Below are 16546 nucleotides of genomic sequence, written 5' to 3' on the forward strand. Positions count from 1 at the left end.
ACTATTTAGAAGAGTTTTAACGATGAATTAGAGGAATTTTTTGCCAGGAGAAGACACAATTGAAGATTGGAGAAAACAAGGGTTTGGGAGAGAAGAAGGTTTTCATGAACGGAAGCGATTGAAGATCAACTTTCGTCTCAATTCATGTAATGTCTCTATTTTATATTTTGTTTTCTTTGAGCAATATGAGTAACTAAACCCTAATGCCACGGGGTGTCCCTGATTTGATTATGTAATGATTTTGTATTTCTGAGTTCATCAATAGATTTGTTTTCTTATTTAATTTAATTGTACAAGGTTCTTATGCTTTCTTTGTCGGACCAACAAGAATGATTTACGGTTAACAACCAGCTGGACAGTGGTTGTTAAGGTTTTTGTACGATTAGACTATAGTAGATATCACCTAGGACTAGGGATACCCTATAGTTACCGATTAACTCTTGATAACATAAAGGCTTGATTTCATCATAATTCTCTAAGGACTTAGGATTTAGGATGAATGTTCAAAGGTTTTCCAACTAAGGACTTAGGGGAAAATAATCTAAAGGGCGGTAATTAAAGGTTATTACACGGAAAATTATACACTTTACCCTAGCATGCTCTCATATTTGTTAAAACCACTTAGTCAATTTTCTGTCATTTTTTATTTATTGTTAATTTATAATTGCAAATCAAAACTCCAAATATAGTTTTTGTTTAATTGAACCACTATTGAAACTCGATATTAACGTGCAGTCCTTGAAATCGACATTCAGGGAATTTCCCAATTATTACTACAGAGGCAAAATAGTACACTTGCTATTTTACCGATCAAGTTTTTGGCGCCGTTGCCGGGGACTGCCAAAATATAGAGTTTTGATTTTAGTTCAATTGAAATTTTGTTGCTCGTCAACTAAAATTTTGTTTTTGTTTTTGTTTATTTTCTCATTATTTTTTCTTTGCAAGGATTTAATCCACAAAAACCAAAATATTAGTTTTTGTTCAATTGAATCATATTTTAAGAATCTGTATTTCCTACGCAGTCCTTGAGACCGACATTCAGTGAATTTCCCCTATTATTACTACAGAGGCAAAAATAGTACACTTGCTATTTTTCCGATCAGTTAGCGAAGAGCAATGGGTCTGGCACAGAAGATTAGGCCATGCTAGTTTGAGAGAGATTTCTCAGATTAACAAACTAAATCTGGTCAGAGGGCTCCCAAATCTGAAATATAAATTAGATGCTCTTTGCGGAGCATGTCAGAAGGGGAAGTTCTCGAAACCTGCATTCAAATCTAAGAATGTTGTCTCTTCCTCTAGGTCGCTAGAACTTCTGCACATTGATCTGTTTGGCCCAGTCAAAACAGCATCTGTCAGAGGGAAGAAATATGGATTAGTCATCGTAAATGATTATAGTTGTTGGACATGGGTAAAGTTCTTGAAACACAAGGATGAGTCTCATTCAGTGTTCTTTGACTTTTGCACTCAGATTCAATATGAGAAAGAGTGTAAAATCATAAAGGTCAGAAGTGATCATGGTGGGGAATTTGAGAACAGATTCTTTGAGATTTATTTCAAAGAAAATGGTATTGCCCATGATTTCTCTTGCCCTAGAACTCCACAGCAAAATGGAGTTGTAGAGAGAAAGAATATAATCTACAAGAAATGGCCAGAACCATGATTAATGAAACCAATATGGCTAAGCATTTCTGGGCAGAAGCAATAAATACTACATGTTATATTCATAATAGAATATCTATAAGACCTATTCTTAATAAGACTCCTTATGAATTGTGGAAGAAAAGAAAGCCCAACATTTCATATTTTCATCCTTTTGGATGTATTTGTTATATTCTGAACACTAAGGATCATCTGAGTAAGTTTGATTCTAAGGCACAAAAGTGTTTCCTTCTTGGATATTCTGATCGCTTAAAAGGCTACAGAGTATACAATACTGAAACATTGATTGTTGAAGAATCAATCAATATCAGATTTGATGATAAGCTTGGTCTTGAAAAGCCAAAGCAGTTTGAGAATTTTGCAGATATTGAAGTCTCAATTTCAGAAGCTGAAAAACCCAGAAGCAAAGCATCAGAAGATCTAGTTGCTGCTTCTTTAGAGAATCTTACAATTTCTGAAGAACCAACTATCAGAAGATCTTCTAGACTCAACTCTGCTCACACAGAAGATGTCATTCTTGGAAAGAAAGAAGATCCTATGAGAACAAGATCCTTTCTGAAGAATGTCAATACGGATTAATGATCAGAATGAGAAGATGAAAAGTTTTAACTCTTTCAGAATCTAAATTCAAAGCAAAACAACTGTCACAGCCTCTCCAGAAGATGAACATGTGTTCACTCTATTTGGACAAGCATGCGTGCAACTGATGAGACGCCGCCCTAGGTAACTGTGCAAATCATTTCAAATTTCACGTTATCCCACCTAACGTCATTCATCATTAAATGCATTTGATTTTCTTGATTCTGTAACTGTTCATTCTCATAATTTCATTGCATTCTTTTACAAATCCGTCTCTATATGTACTCCTCTCATCATACCATTTTCTCTTTTACGCATTCTTTCTCTCTCTCCTGTTTATGCACTTCTGCAACCTTTTTGCCCTATTTTCTTACCCTAAAAGAAAGAGACCTAGAAATCTCAGTTGTGTGAATATGGATGCTTCTTCATCACATATTGGTGATTCTTCATCTCCTCCTCAACAACATCAACAAGAAGAAGAACAACTATTTTCCCTCCAGTCACTTGCTCGATTCCTCGGGATGAGTTAGAAGTGATTTCTGAGTTGATAGTTGACGTTGATAATCTTGAAGAACATGAGTTTCATATCAAAGACAATATGGTCTCTCAAGAATGGTCGTCGTTGTTTCGTGAATTCTGTGGACCAGTCTATCCTGACTTGGTAAAAGAGTTCTAGGCTTATGCTTTCGTCATTCCCAAAGCAATTGTATAGTTTGTTCATGGAAGGTTCTTTGCTATCACTGAAGATACTTTGAGAATTTTGTTTGATTTGAAAGAACTTGTTGGTGCTTTTGAACTTTCTCGTGAGCAAACTGGACCGATGTTCTTCCTCAACTATACCCAGATGTGACGAAAACCAAGAATGTGAAGGATTTGAAGGATATTTACAAAGTGTGAACAAAGATTCTTATAGGATGCTTCTATCACAGAAAATCAACCTGTTCACCTAACTTCATAAACAAAGACCAACAATACATCATGTATTGTATTGGTACTCATAAGAAGGTTGATGCTCCTTACATCATTTTCAATCATATGTGGAATCCTGTAAGAGATACTAGAGATGAGAACAGAACTAAGAAAGGAAATGTTATTTCTTTTGGAAGAATCATTACCAATGTTCTGGTTCAAACCAAGATGGTTGAAAAACTGGAATCTGATGGAGTCATCAAGGATCTTGTCACTATCACTGGAAGCGTCTTGAATGCAAACACCTTGAGGAAGATGAATCATATTCGAGCTGTTGAACGTGCTCCTCAACCTATTCCAGGAATCAGAAGAAGAAGAGGTCCTGTTCTAGCTGAGTTTGAAACGTTTTTTATAAAAGAATTATCAGAAGTTGAGGTTAATTATTGTAATGTTCTCAAGAAGGGTAGTGCTACTGATGCTCCTACTAGAGTAAGTCGTCAAAGGCCTTCTACTTCCAAGGCTGGAGTATCAAAAGATGTATCAGAAGTTGTCCCTGAAGCTGCTCATCGTCACGAAAGAAGAACAAAGTGCAAGCTAGATCTTCCTTCTATCTGTCAAGAGAAGAGTAATCAAGAAGAAGTTGCTGTTGAAGTTGATGAACCTGTTGTTGTTGAAAATGAAAGAGAAGAACAAGAAGATGCTGAGAAAAAGAAGAAAAAGAAGAAGTCTAAGAAAGAAGATAATGAGAATTTTGATGAGAAGGATGTAGAGAAGAAGAAGAAAAAGAAGAAGAAGAAGAAGAAGAATAAGAAAAAGAAAAAGAAAGTTGTTGAAGAAGAAGTGCATCAAGAAGTTGTGAACAAAGAAGAATAAGATAAGGAAGCTGCCAGAAGGTGTGAAATTGCTCTTCAAAAGGTGAAGGCAGTTTATGAGAAGAAGAAGCGAAAGGATTTGGAAGCTGACTCTGAGAGGCCTCAGAAGAAGATCACTTCAGGTATTCTTATTTCTGAACCTAACTCTACTTCTTTTTTAAGTTCAAATCTGTACCAACAGAAGCTCCTGATCCTTCTCAACCAGATATTCAACCAGAAATAGCCTCCACCATATCACCTTCAAACACCCAAGTTCTTACTCCTCCTTCTTCACCCAAAACAAATGTTGTTTCTGACCATCCTCATTCTGAAACCATTCTTGATGTCCAACCCCTTCAAACTCTCCTTCCCCCTCATACAAATATCTCCATTTCTCAACCTCCTCCTCACTCAAACTATGAACCAATTTCGTCCCCCACTCAAAATAATCCTACCATATCAGAACCTCCAAATTATGAGTCATTAGAACAATTGTTATGTGACTGCAACTACACACCAAAACCCCGTCCTAAACCTGAGTTGGTTGTGTTAGAATCGGAGAATGAAGTAGAATCCTCTTTCTGTCTTGATAGAGAACCTGCTCCTTACTGCATTCTCAATCCAGATTATGCCATCACCAGACTCAAATCCCGCCGGGAACTTTCTGTTGGTGTACTTTTTGAACTGCTAAACTTAAAGATGCAGACAGGGTCAGAGGCCTTGAAGGAAGCGCATCATGCTCGGATGGATGATATTGCTTTAAGAAATCTCTGGAATCTTTTCAGAAGAAAGATGAACTCTGAGTTTCTGAAGCTTCAGAAGGCATGTGAAGCAGAAGCTCCAGGTCATCTTAAGACTCAGGTCCTTTGAAGAATTCTGGTTATGTTCTCTCAAAAGCAGGCACTGCCTTGAAGAGAAAGAGTTTGTTGATGAACTTGGGGAAGTTCAACCTCTTGCTATGGTTGTATGGAAGCCTAGCTGTCATGTTCTGATTGGAGACTTTCAGTTCCTATTCAACTAGCTAAGGGAGAATCCCTTTGACAAAGCACCAGATATGGTATATCTAGAAGTTGAATACCCATCAGAAGTTACTGCTCCTACACCTCCAAGGAATCTGGCTGAGATTCTTCAGGCTCTTGAAAATTCTGATTCTGATATCCCTACTCCAGAATATGCTGAAGATGCTTCTGGGTCAGAAGCTGATGTTGAGAATCAAGATGTTGAGAGTCATCCTGCTGAGAAACTTCCTGTTCAGGAAAATCAAGAAGATGTTCTCATGATAGATGCTGCTGTTGAGAATGCTATTCCTTTGAACGATAGTTGTGAAGCTTCTTCTGCTGAACCTTTTGTTCTGGTGAACACTATAAAGGCTCTTCAACAGAACCAAGCTGATTTTGCTTTTCGTCTGGATAAGCATGAGGAAACTCTTAAGGAATTCAGAACCTTTATGAAGAAGCAGTCTGAAAGCACTTCTGAGATTCAAAACCTTCTGGCCAAACTAGTTTCTAAGCTAGGCTAGTCGTAGTCTCTTGGTCTTAGATGTTTTCTTTTGTTTTTGCACCTGTTTCCTTGCATCTGCTTTCTATCCCTTTTGTATCTTCTGATTTTTTTATCAATGAAATATTATGCTTTAATACATTCCTATCCCTCATATGTTTTTATACACATTCTGTTTAAGAACTTACCAGAGTTTGCTCTGATATTTTTTTAGCATTGCTCTTATACATGTTCTTTCTTAAAAGAATGTTTTGATTCATTCATGCTATGACTTTTATTGTCTAGTTTGTTGTGAAACATTTCAGGATGTTAAGATGCTCTGATGATGCTCTAATACATTCAAGAATGTTCTGATACAATCAAGCATGATATGATTCAAGGAGAAATTCAAAGCTCTAAAGCTGTCCAATGGAAGCAAGAAGCAGAAGCTCTAAATGTTTTGAAGTTCTAGGCAAATGTGAATGTCTCGACTGAAATGGAAAATACTCAGGGAAGTCTTTTATTTATAAATTCTTCTAGTATTTAATTTAGGGGGAGATTGTTAATCTCAGGGGGAGACATATTCACACACTATGATTATATGCTTATGCTATAACTGTGTAACTGTCTTTAGTCATCTGATATTCTGATTGCAAATTCATATCAATTATGTATGTTTTTGTCATTATCAAAAAGGGAGAGATTGTTAGAATAAGAATTGTTTTGATCAATATTCTTAGTTTTGATGATAACATTATATATGAATTTTGTATAAGACCATGTGGTACTCTAATCCTATGCATTTTCCATTTCAGGAAATATATATAGAGTATGCACAATTCTGCGCAAGAAGCACTGACTTAGAAGGTTCAAGTATGCAACATCAGAACATGCTCTCGCAAGACATCAAAAGATGGTCAAGCAGAATCAGAACATGGTCTATGAAGCATCAGAAGAACTTAAGTTCAGAAGAAGAAGCACTGAAGTTCTTATGGTATCACGCTAGAAGCTCTTCAAGGTCAGAAGACAAGAAGCTGCTCTACACCAAGCTGAATGACTCTGATATTCAAACGTTGTATCTATAAAGATCAGATCAGAAGCAAGAACAAGATGATAGGTTACGCTGACTGACAAAAGGAACGTTAGAAGCTATTAAAGGAAAAGTCAGTTAAAGCAGGAAAATCAAGGCTCGAGGTAGTTGACAATAGAGTGACACATTAAATGCAAGGCTGTTGTCATACCCTAATTTTTGACCCCCCTGAGATGACATATCTTCAGGATTTTCATCAAGTCAAAGCAAGTACCCAGAGCAGCCTGACATTCAATCGAGGGTGTTGAAAGACAAGAAAACTCAGGCAAAGGATCAATCAATAGGAGGATTAGTCTCTAACACAATCATGAGACTCAAGAGCTTCATTATTTCACCTATGATTGATTAAGACACCCAGTCATCTAAACACAGAATTACTCAGATCCACAGACTAGGGTTTTGAGCCTTATCAAGGACTAAAATCAGGGATCACCTTTGGGAAACCCTAAAAAGCCCCAGGGAACCATTCAAAGACATCAATCATCTTCAAATAACTCATATGACAAGATCCACTGGACATTACACCTCAATTCAAAGTCTACAGTCATCATTGTCCTCTGGTCGACAATTAGGGTTTTTGACCTAATTCCCCAAGATAGTTGACTTTTAATCAGGGCATGAATCCAAAACTCAAGACATGATTCAAGAGTCTCTACTACCTCAATATAATCCATTTACATCATTCATTTGAGGAAAAGATCTTGTTTCTACACAAAAGCCCAAAAATTCACTTTGTCAGGAAAAGTCAACTGTGTGGGATCATCATTGACTTTTAAGGTTTTTGGTCAAAAAATGACTTTCAAAGATCAATATCATCAATATATGGATGTCAAAGTCATTTGACCAAAGAAATTCAAAGAAATTCATCAAGGAGCAAAAAGTCTGGAATTAGGGTTTTTTAGGGCATAGTGAGAACTCAAAATTTCACCTACACAACTCAAAAAACTTCCAACATGAAAGTTGTAGATCTTGCAAAATAAAACAACATCTTACAAAGGAACTTTTTTCAAAAGATCAACCATTTAAGGGTTTTGAAAGTTTTGAAGTTTTAGGTCATAAACACTTAGAAAATTTTCTAAGTGTTTTAACCTAGTTTTCATCCAACTTTGGGCTCATTTTTCACAAATTTCCCAAATGATTCTGAAGAAGACATAAACTAATGATTTGAAGTAGATGTTTAGGGCTTTCCAAATTGTGTTCAACCTTCTCCAAATTCAATTTGAGCTAGGAGTTATGCTTGTTCAAAGTTGGCCTCATGAAGTAAAATTATAGGTCATGTGCAAATTGGAACTTTGCAATTTTGTGCATTTTGCTTCATGAATGGATGCTACACGACCCATAACATGTCTGAAACAATACCATGCATTCATTTTCACCATGGCATGAAGATTGAAGAAGATTCCCAAAAGCAAGAACATGTGATTATGTAATCATTACTTTTGAGAATTTATGATAAGCAATGATTCACCAATTGGAATCTTCTCCTAAGCCAATAGAAACTTGCTACATATCAGAAATGTTCCCTAAGATCCTGCAAGATCAATGGATAGGGGAAGCTAGCCCGAAAATGCATCATTGCATTTTGGAGATTCTTTGAATTTCTTCATGGCTAAGAAACCAAACTCACTACACTAAGCAAGCTCACCACAGCCAATTGATCTGCATCCATTTGCCTATAAATACAGAGGCATTCCTCATTCAAAAACACACCAAAGCAACCATATTTCTTGCTTTCTCTTTCTCTTCTCATGTTCATTGTTTTTCAAGGTTCTTTGGCAAGAAGAATCGATTTCTTCAAACCAGAGCTCATCTTTGGGAAGTGAACATTCTAACATCTCAAGGGAGGTCATTTGAGGTGATCCAAGCACCTGGATCACTTCTGTAAGTGGAGGAACACCATTGTTGCTCTCATTTTGGAGCATTTGCAGTTGGAGGTCCATGGAGTAATTCAGGAGGTTCTGAGCCAAGCCAATCATCCAGGCACATTCCTCAGGTCATAGTGAAGCTAACCAGATGGCTGCAGCTCATCTGTAACTCAAGAATCAACACCCTCCATGTTCACTTGAAGCTGAAATCGAGGGAGGTCCATAGAGCAATTCAGGAGGATTCAAGCTCCAATAAGCATCCAGTTAGCATCATTGAGTCTCAGGGAAGCTATTGAGATCATTCATTCAAGCCCAGGTGGTCTCTATCATCCTCACGACCTCCATTTTCAGAGGTAAGTTTCTGAACCTCACTTCTCTAATTTAAGCACTCTTTGTGAAATAGCTCGATTCTATCTTGTTCAGCATCATCAGAGGATTGAAAACCCTCTATCATCATCCATTTATCTTTCAGTATAGTCATTTAATTTGATTTTGAAATTTTAGGGTTCTTCACGATTTCTGGTAAATTAGTTAGATGTAGTTAATATTAATTCATGTTAGTTACATATTTAGAATCGTGAGTGAATTTAGAGTAAGTTTCATGTTTACATCATTGCAAATGGTTGAGAGTTGAGAGAGTTCAGAAATTTGAATTGATGGAGCTTGAGGTTGAAGACGAAGATGGAGGGTGGCGCCATTTTTTCAAATCTCTGAGTGAAGTTTGTTTTATTTTTAATGATAGGCGTTTCCTTAACGAATGAACAACTTGCCCTAGTGGCCACACATGCGCTCTTAGTCTCCTCATGCCCAAGGTCTGGGGTTCGAATCCCCCTCGCCTCAGACCTTTTGATTTTATTTTCTTTTTTCCACTCTATGCACTAGACAACACACATATTGCAATGAAATGCCCTCTATAACACCATGCGCGCGTTGGCTGGTTGGTGTGTGTTTTGATTGTTGGCTTCAAGGGCGTGGGTTCAAACCATGGTGAGGCCAAAATATTATTTTTTATCACTTTTCCTTTTCATTTTCTTCACAACTTCACATAATTAATTCACTTATCAAATTAAATCATTTTCACTTCATTTTTCACACACTTTTTATTTAACATATCTATTTTGTGAATAATCAAAAAAAAAAACCCATAAAAATATTATTTATTTCATGTATTTTTATTAGGTTTAAAATAGTATGTTTTAGGTGTTTTCTTAAATACTTCAATACATATTTTCACTTTGTTTTAACCTAAATCATTTTGTAAATAAAGTTTATGAAAAAACTCTAATTGTTTAGGTCATAATTAAGTAAAAAATCTTTATTTTTACTTTAATTAAGTTGACTTTTGTCAATTCTCAAAACTGTTTTCAATCTCTGATAAAATCAAATGATTAAGGTTTTCAAACAACAAAACCTTGTATCATTCAAAATCATTTTCAAATTGCTCTCATAACCAGTACTGTAAAGTACTGGGCCTCTAATAGAGTGTAAGTCCCAAAAACCTTCTCTTCTTAGCTTGTTTTCAAAACTGTATTTTCAAAATCTTCTTTCTGTTTTCAAAACATTCTTCTGGTATTTGAAGGGCATTATTCCCGGTGAAACTCTTCAGATACCTATGTGACCTTTGTCCATCTTCACTTCTTCTGTTTTCAAAAACCATTAACTGTTTATCATATATATTCAACTGTTATCAACAAAACAACAAAAATACTGTTGAGGCTCTGTACATACTTCTTCAATGGCCTCCACTCCATCCAGGTTAGGCTTTACAAGCTTTCAATTTACAGTCTTTGTTTAAATTACTGTCAAATATAAACTGTGCATATATTAGTTTAGAACTACGTTTGAGTATAAACCCTAGGACAGTTAAACTATATATATATATATATATTATAGGAATATGACCTAGGATTGAGAATGTCTTCCCGGTGAAGGCTCTTTCCTAATTAGAGATCTGTAGTTCAAACCCCCAAGATGAATTATTCCCGGTGAAACATCTTGGCAAAAACCTTAGAATCCAAATAATAGGACACATCTACCCAAAGAGGAATTATTCCCGGTGAAACCTCTTACCCATTTGCTTAGAGCCAAAATAAGTTCAAAACTACATAGCTTTCTCTTGTGCTATAACAAGGACCCTCGATTAGCCTCCTCTTGGGCTTTGTACAAGGACCCACAGGCTTCTTAAAAGTATTTCCAGCTTCCTCTTGAGCTTGTATACAAGGACCCATCAGGTTTCTTATAAACATAGGAACAGGTCTTTAGTCACCTTTTAGCCTACCCTGGTGAGTTTCTTCCAATTTAAACCAGACTTTAAACAAGCTAAGTTTGTCTCAATTTTGCATTGAGCACACCTTTTGGAATGAGAGACATGGACAGTCTCTGTCACCCTTATCTTCATCAATCTTCCTTAGCAGAGTCTAGGATCTATGTTTATTTCTCCTCAGCATGTGTCAGCCTTCATCTTGGGCTTTAAACAAGAAGTCTCCATTAGATAATCTTTCTGCCATTCATTTTTTAACAAAATCCCTGGAAAGGGTTAGCTTCCACACATTCTTTCATTTTTTATCCCTGGAAAGGGTTAGCCTCCAAAGTCAATTAAAATCAGTCCATCATTTCAACAAAATCCCTGGAAAGGGTTAGCCTCCAAAGTCAAGTAATAAATGTCAAAAAAATAAAGATTCATTTCTCTTAGGAGATAATTTCCCCAAAAGAGTCAAAACCCCTGGAAAGGGTCAGCCTCCAAAAAACATGATAAAGTCAGTCTTTTAACAGACAAATTCACCAGCTGAGTCAAAATCCCTGGAAAGGGTTAGCTTCCAAAGAAAAACAGTCTTTCAATAAATAAAATCTCCTCAGTAGAGTCAAAACCAACAAAAATAGTTAGCCTCAACCTTGGGCTTCATACAAGGCACCAAACAATAAAACTCCCCTGTCAACAGTCAGCCTCAACCTTGGGCATTGTACAAGGCAGATAATAGAGTCTCCTCAGTGAGTTCTTCATCATTCAGTAGCCACAACCTTGGGCTTTGTACAAGGCAGATAAACCATATTTTCATGTGTCAAAGATTCCTAACACCTAAGATCTTTTCCCCATAGAGTCATCCATACTCAGTCTATTTAAGAGTCAGCCACAACCTTGGGCTTTATACAAGGCAGAAAATAATGTTTTTTTTCTAGCTAGAGTCAGCCACAACCTTGGGCTTTGTACAAGGCACATAAAATAGAGTCATTCATTCAATTACCCTCAACAGTCAGCCACAACCTTGGGCTTTGTACAAGGCACATAAATAGAGTCTCCCTAAGTAGAGTCAGCCTCAATTCTGGGCTTTGTACAGAACACAAAAAATACCCTGTAATTAATCCCCAGTGGAGTCATCTCCCAGAGTCAATAATAATTAATAAATCAATCAAAAAGCCTCAAGCTTGGGCCTCATACAAGCCAGCTAAATTCAAATCTTTCATACAGTAGATAGACATAGCTTATCTCTATAGAGAGATATTTTTACTACTCTACCACATTCAAACAAACAAACATTTCAATTTCAATTTCAATCAAAGTCTCCCATTTAGGACTCTGAAAGACATGCTCTGGCACATCCCCATACTTGTACACTTTCCCTAATTTGGACGAGCATCTTTCTTTCATTTAAGAGGCATCTGATTGGCATACTTGCACACACAAGTAAGGTCCCCCTCTTGAATGGAATGAATTCAGTTATTCTGTCACTCTTTTAAATGTTTGTGGTAGAATAGTACAAATACCTCTCTGTAAAGATAATTTCATGTCTCTTTACTGTAAACAGAGATTTAATTCCAAGCTTCAACCTTGAGCTTCAAGCAAGGCACCAAAAACAATTAATTTCCCTAGTTAGTTCCCCGAACTACATTAAGCTCTGACTTCCACTAGGGATATGTAGGCATGAGGTTCACAAGGAATCTCAGCGAGCTAATAAAATACCAAAAATAGTCAGTCTGTCTATCTGTCTGTCCTTTTTTAATCTATTCAATTCCTTCTCCTAACACAAAGGAGAAACTTTCCCAATCATTAGCAGCAAACACAATCACAATGACACAGAGAAGGTTCCTGTAGAGTACTACAGATATGTAGGGTGTTTAAACACTTCCCTATGTATAACCGACCTCCCAGACTCCAGAATTTCTAGTCTAGGTGAAATCCCCACACTTAGCAAACTCTTAGGGTTTAGTTGAGATCTTTTTTTCCCTTTCCTACTCGTAGGACCAATAAGAAAGTTCGTGTGATATCGTAGGAAGAACTGAAATAAAATTCATCCCACCACGGGCGCATTCTCCTTCCAAATTTCGCGTGAAGGGTTTAGCGTGCCGTCCTCCCAAGTGAAACGGGGAGGTAAAGAAAACGACCACCACAGAAAAATGGCGACTCTGCTGGGGATATAAGTGTTAAAAACCTTGGTTTTTCATCCAAACCAATGGTTGACCTGTTGCTGGTCCAGCCCCAATGAGGAATTAGGGATGCCAAATTCCCCCTCAAACAAGAGAGGTCCTGCCTAACCTCTGTGTCATATCATGTGATTGTTGCATATATATTTGTTTATTTTGTTTATTTTGTATCGGGAAAGGGCTTGATTCCCCCTTGTGGTGAGAAATCCTATACCCGGATTTGAGTGCAACATAAGATAGGATGGAGGATGTCTTCCCGGTGAAGGCCCTCTAATCTTGGTTTCCAAGTCTACTCTTGGGATTTGCCTGGCTGGTTGTGATTAACTGCGCCACTGCATTCCGAGACTGATTTGTACCAGGAGGACCTAGAAACACATTAACCCCACTTAAAGCCTTTTTTAGGACGTAGAGCGGTGATTACGGAAGTAATTGTCACGCAGATACTACACTCAGAGAAAACTCTCTTATAGATACCAATCAACGTATCTTTAAGGTTGAGCAAAAACTCTGAGACCCCTAGAACCCGTTCTACAGGTACAAAAATCCTTAACCTTAGTTTACCATTGGGGCGGGGATTGCGTTTGGACTTCATGACCACTATACCTTTCAACGCCATGTTTGTTTAAAACTCTTGTGTGTGCATTCATGCATTCATACATCATTCATTAATAAACAACTAAAAACAAAAAGAGTCTTTTTCGAGTCGTTTTTCAAGGAAACTAAATAACGAACGTTTTGAACTTCATAGAAAGAGAGAAACAGAGAAAGGACTTAAGGGTCTATACCATGGATTACGGAAGAAAGAGAGCTAGGAAATACACCTTCAAGATTCCCCAGGTCGAGGAACTGGGAAAGCTCGGAAAACTGGTGGTCAACCCCCAGGCTTTCAAGGAGAAGTATGGAAAACTTCTGCCTTTGCTCAATGCCAACATGGTGGATGGGATCCTTCCCACCTTGGTGCAGTTTTACGATCCGACGTATCACTGTTTCACCTTTCCAGATTATCAGCTCATGCCTACGTTAGAGGAGTACTCTCGTCTGATTGGAATACCCGTGTACGCGCAAGATCCGTACTCCGGTTTGGAAAAGAATCCTGACGACATTATCATTGCTGCAACTACTCCTTTGAACGTAGTCGACATCAGAACTCATATGGTGAGTAGAGGAGGAATTCAAGGATTGCCCTCCAAATTCCTGTTTGATCAAGCTCGGTACTTCGTCAGCATCCAAGATATGAGCGCTTTTGAGGAAGTCTTGGCTTTGCTTATCTACGGATTGTTTTTGTTTCCTAACATTAACGATTTCGTCGACATCAACGCAATTAAGATCTTCTTAATTGGAAATCCAGTTCCAACCTTGCTTGCGGATGCTTATCACTCTGTGCATTCAAGAAACCTGCAGCGAGGAGGATTAATCACGTGCTGCGTACCGTTGTTATACGAATGGTTCGTTTCGCACCTGCCAAAGTCTAGCACTTTCTGGAACATGAGGGATGGCCTTTACTGGTCACAGAAAATCATGTCTCTCACTCATACAGACATTGATTGGTGTAGTCCTGACAACGACGAAACCAATATCATCTTCAGTTGAGGAAGTTTCCCCAACATACCCCTTATTGGAACTAAGGGAGGAATTAGTTACAATCCAGCTTTAGCCCGTCGTCAATATGGCTATCCCATGAAAAACATTCCAAGTAACATCCAATTGGAGGGTCTGTTCTTCAAGAACATCGACGATCATGGCAACATGCTGAAGAAGGAAATTGTTCAAGCCTGGCGTCTTGTTCACAGCAAAGGGAGAAGATTGTTAGGAAAACATCTTTGCATCTCCCTGGATCCTTACCTTCAATGGGTACGGGTCAGAGCGTTCAAGCTCAGGATGCCATATCAACATCAAGAACCTATTCCCCTAAGGGAACCAATTTACCTTTTCTCCACCGATGTTGAAAAATTGCAAGCGGCATTAAACAAGGTATGCCAAGAAAGGAATGCTTGGAGGAACAAGTATCGAATTGTCAACACGGAAAATGTTGAAATTCAGAACATCCTAAGAAGGAAGGATGAGTTACTTGAAGTACTCGATCGACAAGTGACACAAACGTCACTTTCTCATCATATCCCTCCTGCTTCCTGGATCATCGATCAGCTCACGTCAGAGAACGCTCAGCTCAAGAAACAGAAAAAGATGTTAGAACGTGAAGTCGGCTCATCATCAAAGTTTTAGAGTCCTTTCTCTCAGTTTCTCTGAATTTCCATTTTCAAAGTGTGTAAAAACGGCGTTTTCGCTTAATTAATAAAAATTTGATGTTTCATAACGTAATTATAATGTTTCCTTGAAAAATAATAACTTAATTGCATATCATACATCGCTTTAGTCGTACGCACTGACACGAGAATTGTCGCGGATCTAATAGTCACTTTCCTTTCTCCAGAAAGAGAGGAGGAGAAGGAGGTGAACCAAGACTTTCAAGCTGTCTCATCCATACAACACTCGTTCAAGTCGCAAGAAAAGAATGGAAGACTTTGAGCAAGAGAATGAAGAACTCAGAGAAGAGATTAATACTCTCAAAGGTACTGTTGAAAGACTCAATAGTATGGTAGAAGCCCTGGTAGTTGCGCAGAATCGACCAACGCCAGAAGAACCGCAAAGGACTGTGGTTTCCGAGATTGTTTCTACTCCTATTCCTCAGTATACCATGCCGCCTGATCGACCTTGGGGCATGCCGTATAACTTTACTCCAGAAGGGTACATACCTCCAGCTTCTGAAGCTCCAAAAGTCACCATGGATATGCGTCCACCGGAGGGTTACAAACCTCTGGAAATTGAAGTTCCAAGAGCAACGGCAATGGGTTTCGCACAACAGAACGCTGAGATTCCGAGATCTGCTGTCATGGCTTCTCCACGACCGATTATGCATACTTTTCCCCCGCAAGGCGGACAAGTATATCATCACGCTCCAAGTGAGGATGCTGGCGTGTATGAAAGATTGGACGAGTTCCAAGAACAGTTTCTGCAAATGCAGAAGGAACTCAAGACTCTCCGAGGACAAGATCTATTTGGAAAGAATGCTGCAGACCTCTGTCTGGTTCCAAATGTTAAGATTCCTCACAAATTCAAAGTACCAGAATTCGAGAAGTATAAAGGGAATTCATGCCCACAAAGTCATCTTGTGATGTACGCTCGAAGAATGTCAACTCAGACTGATAATCAACAATTGCTCATTCATTATTTTAAAGACAGCCTGACTGGTGCTGCACTCAAATGGTACATGAACTTGGACAGTTCAGAGATTCGTACTTTTCGAGACCTCGGAGAGGCCTTCGTCAAACAGTATAAGTACAATCTGGATATGGCTCCCGACAGAGATCAACTCCGGGCCATGACTCAAAAGGATAGAGAAAGCTTCAAGGAATACGCTCAGAGATGGCGTGAAGTTGCTGCTCAAATTTGTCCACCACTTGAAGAGAAAGAAATGACAAAAATCTATCTCAAAACTTTAAGTCCATTTTACTACGGACGAATGGTTGCAAGTGCACCAAGTGACTTTACCGAGATGGTAAACATGGGTGTACGTTTAGAAGAAGCAGTTCGGGAAGGACGCTTGAACAAAGAACCAGAATCTTCTGTTGGTCCAAGGAAGTATGGAAGTTCTTTCCAGAAGAAAAAGGATCAAGATGTCAGCAATGTCTTGCACAAAA

Source organism: Vicia villosa, linkage group LG3 (genome assembly GCF_029867415.1).
Source record: "Vicia villosa cultivar HV-30 ecotype Madison, WI linkage group LG3, Vvil1.0, whole genome shotgun sequence".
Taxonomy (NCBI): Eukaryota; Viridiplantae; Streptophyta; class Magnoliopsida; order Fabales; family Fabaceae; genus Vicia; species Vicia villosa.